At 38.6% G+C, this 4,320-nt stretch overlaps 1 pseudogene across 1 annotated transcript; it reads left to right on the top strand.

The window, feature by feature from the left end:
* Positions 1 to 1,944: 1,944 nt before the first annotated feature.
* LOC105515878 lies at positions 1,945 to 4,000 on the top strand (annotated as a pseudogene). The gene is made up of 2 exons (XR_001002407.1): positions 1,945 to 1,948; positions 2,073 to 4,000. The product of XR_001002407.1 is annotated as a solute carrier family 2, facilitated glucose transporter member 3 pseudogene (transcript).
* Positions 4,001 to 4,320: the final 320 nt, after the last annotated feature.

The following is a 4,320-nucleotide window of genomic DNA, read 5'->3' as shown; positions in this document are numbered from 1 at the left end:
GTGTTAGCCAGGATGGTCTCGATCTCCTGACCTCGTGATCCTCCCGTCTTGGCCTCCCAAAGTGCTGGGATTACAGGCTTGAGCCACTGCACCCGGCCTATCTCCTAATTTTTTGTATTGATTACATGTTGAAATGTTAACATTGGAAATGTTGGGTTAAAGAAAAATATACAATTAAAATGAATCTTAGCCGGGCGTGGTGGCTCACACCTGTAGTCCCAGCACTTTGAGAGGCCAAGATGGGTGGGTCACCTGAAGTCAGGAGTTTGAGACCAGCCTGGCCAGCATGGCAAAACCCTGTTTCTACTAAAAATACAAAAATTAGCCAGGTATGGTGTACACCTGTAGTCCCAGCTACTCGGAAGGCTGAGGCAGAAGAATTGCTTGAACCCAGGAGGCGGAGGCTGCAGTGAGCTGAGATTGTGCCACTGCACTCCAGCCTGGGCGACAGAATGAGATTCTTATCTCAAAAAAAAAAAAAAAAAGGAATCGTCTGTTTCCAGTTTTTTTTAATGTGCTTACTAGAAAAGATAAAATCACACATGGTTCACGTTTTATTTCTACTAAGACAGCACTGTTAAGAACATAGAGCTTTGAGGCATTGTGGTATTAGAACCAAATCTATTTACCACAGTAAGCTTACAGGGAGTTACTTGAGATCTTAATAAAAAATTAAAATCTTTGTCAGCCTTCATTATGATTTTGTGTTCTTATTATTCCCGTAATTCTAGATTACATATGGGAAAAGCAAAGAGCCACAGTGGTGAGATGGTTGCTCACTTTACGTGCACTTTAGCAGGTAATTTCAGTTTGAAAAGACAAAATATATGAACCATAGTTCCACATTAACCAAAGTACAGTGATGAAATAACTTAGACTCTGACCATTCTGTTTTTCCTTCAAGATTGCCCTAAATTTATAGATGCTAATAACAGTATTTGCCACAGGTATAAAACTTGTAGTTACTATCATTCAATTAAGATTCTTATCTGTACAGATATACAAATCAGAAACTTTTAAAATAAATTGAACTAATGGAACTTTGGCTCAAATATTTAGTCACTGCAATGGAAACATTAAAGCAAGGAATACGAAGTCATTGTAGGGTTTTAAAATGGCTGCTGACTGACATGAATTCAAAGTTTCAGTCTAAATTCTAAAAACTTACCTTTACATGCTTTTCCTCCTAAATAACCACTCTTATCATTCATAAATTCATGTCTTTAGGTGAAGAAAACTGAATTTTAAGTACTTGAGGCCGGGTGCAGTGGCTCATGCCTATAATCAAATATAAGAACTTGAGTGTAAAATATGAAAACTACATGGGGAAATGTCTTTATCATGCATCTCTAAGTCTACTGAAAACTCTGTTAAGTAAAACTGTGGTCTGTAAAAAAAACAAAAACAAAAAAACCCATAGTGATACTTACCTTGTGTAATGTAAACAATTTTTTAAGCTCTTTAAACAAAGTACATCTAGATTTACTGGTAATGTATAGAAGTCAGTTTTATCCCCAAGTATTTCTACTTCCTAAACCATTAATTAGCAAGAGACTCAAACAACTTCACTAAACTGTTGGACCTCCAGTGTTAACTTGCCGACATAAAAATCTGAAAAACTTTGTAATCACTATCAAAAATACAAAAGAGAGAATAAATTTCCAGGTAAAAGGATTTACAAATTTTGGAACTATTATGCTTTTGTTTACTAAACATTGATCCTTGTAGTAATTCTGCAGTATTGCCTCAGACTCCCATAAAGTTTCAAAACAGCTCATCTATTAGATTCCTGTAACATTTATTTCGGATAAACGTGGTTTTGTTGCTGTTATTCATAATAGAATAAAATATTTAGCTTTGATGGTTCAGATGTAATAAAAAGAAATAACTAAGTTTGGGCCTGAGATAAATGTGGTAAAGCAAGAACACAGAGATGCTGTAATGATGCGTGAGTTTTAGAGCATTACCGAGGACCTGAAAACTTGCTGCCAAGGACACTTTGAAGGTTTTGTTGACTGGAAGAAGTGTCTCTGGAATCCCACTCCTAGCTCTTTTCTTGAATATTTGAAAAGAATTAGATAAGGGCCATGGGGACCCAGGTCACCCCACCTCTTCTATTCAGTTTGGCTACAACATTGGAGTCATCAGTGCTCCTGAGACAATCATATAGGACTTTATCAATTACACTTTGAAAGAGAGGTTAGAAGACTCTCCCTCTGAGGTGTTGCTCGTGTCCCTCGGCCCTTGTCTGTGGCCATCTTCCCCAATGGTGATATGATTGACTCCTTTCTGTTGCACTCTTTGTCAACCACTTTGGCAGGTGCAATTCAATGCTTATCATCAATTTGTTGGCTATCAATGGTTGCCTTACGGGATTCTGCAACAAAGCTGAGTTGGTTGAAATGCTGATCCTGGGCCACTTGGTTACTGGCTTGTAATGCGGACTCTGCACAGGTTTTGTGCCCGTGTACATTGGAGAGATCTCGCCTACTGCCCTTTGGGGTACCTTTAGTGCTCTCACCCAGCTGGGCATCATTATTGGTATTCTGGAGATCCAGATCTTTGGTCTGGAGTTCATCTTGGGGTCTGAAGAGCTATGCTCAGTGATACTGGGCTTTACCATCCTTCCAGCTGTCCTATAAAGTGTAGCCCTTCCATTTTGCCCTGAAAGTCATAAGTTTTTGCTCATTAACAGAAAGGAAGAGTACTAATGAGATCCTTCGGCAATTGTAGGGGACTCAGGATGTGTCCCAGGACATCCAGGAGATAAGAGTGCTAGGATGGTACAAGAAAAGCAAGTCACTACACTGGCGCTCTTTAGAATACCCAGCTACCGACAACCCACTGTCATTTCCATCATGTTCCAGCTCTCTCAGTAGCTGTCTGGAATCAATGTTGTCTTCTCTTTCTCAATGAGAATCTTCAAGGATTTGCAGGTGTTGAGAAACCAATCTAGAGATTAGTGCAGGAGTGGTTAATATCTTCTTGACTGTAGTCTCTCTTTCTGGTTGAAAGGGCAGGAAGGACTTTACATATGATAGGTCTTGGAGGGTGGTGTTTTGTTCTGTCCTCATAATTGTTTGTTATTAAAGAATGAGTATGGTGGGATGAGCTTTGTAGTGGGGCTATCTTGGTCTTTGTGGCCTTCTCTGGAGTTGGACCAGGCCCCATTCCCTGGTATACTGTGGCCACACTCTTCAGTTTGCAATAGCAGTGGCTGGTTGCTCCAACTGGACCTCCAGCTTTCTAGTTGGATTGCTCTTCCTGAACAATTATTATCTAGTTTAAGTGTGTTGTTGCTTTAGGGTCATGGCATGCTTATGTATGTCTATTACCATCTGACCATGATACTATGCCAAGTTCTCTTAGGGGACCTGAATCTTTCCAGTAGATCACATTTGAGATAGTATGAGTCCACTGGGCACACAGTTCCCAACAATCCAAACATACATACTTCACTGAAGCAGATCTAATAATTCCATTGACTTCATTTCTAAAATTGGACTTTGAGCAGCCAATTTCTAAGGATTAAAAAGAAACTTTAATGCATTGTAGACCTCTGTACCCAGAAAATCTTTGTAACTTTTGGGCTTAATTTTCATTCCTAAAAATCTGGTAACTTTTTCAAATGCAAGGAGCATTGTCAGTTTGCTGTGAGACTAGGGCTAGGCAAAGAACACAAGATAGAGAATCTCCCATCACCACCACCCTGCCCCTGCGAGAAGATTGCCTTTTAATTAGAGACTTTTAAAACTAGTACTTTTTAAGTTCTACGCTCATCTTTTCCAAAGACTAAGTCTATTAGTAAACTTGCCATGTAATTTGACATGGCAGTTCCTTGCTCAACTACTCTGAATAAGTTGGAAATTAGGTGGTATCCTAGTTTGGGTAAAGTCAGTGCTACTGCCTGTAATACACTTGGTAATTGAAAGCCCTTCAAGTGGTTCAGATTATTTGCCAAATATTAGACTCTATAAAAACTTCTGAGATTTTTTTTGCTTTTTTGTTTTTTTTACCTTTGAGTGTACATGTGATTGCTATAATGTGAATACCAGTTCCTGAAAGACTGTTTCTGTAAGCAGAATAATGTAGCACAAAGTGAAAAGATTTTCCTCTTATTCCAGCAGTATTCTTGCCTTCAAAGAGTAGTCTCTTACATATTGCCTTGATTTTTAAGGTTGCATTTTTGGATGAAAAGCTTAACTGGATAGTAATTTCCATATGTTCTTTATAACCACGCTGTATATTATAAGCAAAATTTTTTCATATTTCATTGTATCTTTTTCTGTTGAGCACTTTATGCATTTTAGTCTATTGCAT

This window comes from Colobus angolensis, unplaced genomic scaffold, assembly GCF_000951035.1.
Source record: "Colobus angolensis palliatus isolate OR3802 unplaced genomic scaffold, Cang.pa_1.0 Scaffold27, whole genome shotgun sequence".
Classification (NCBI taxonomy): domain Eukaryota; kingdom Metazoa; phylum Chordata; class Mammalia; order Primates; family Cercopithecidae; genus Colobus; species Colobus angolensis.
This window is presented reverse-complemented; position numbering and strand designations above follow the sequence as displayed.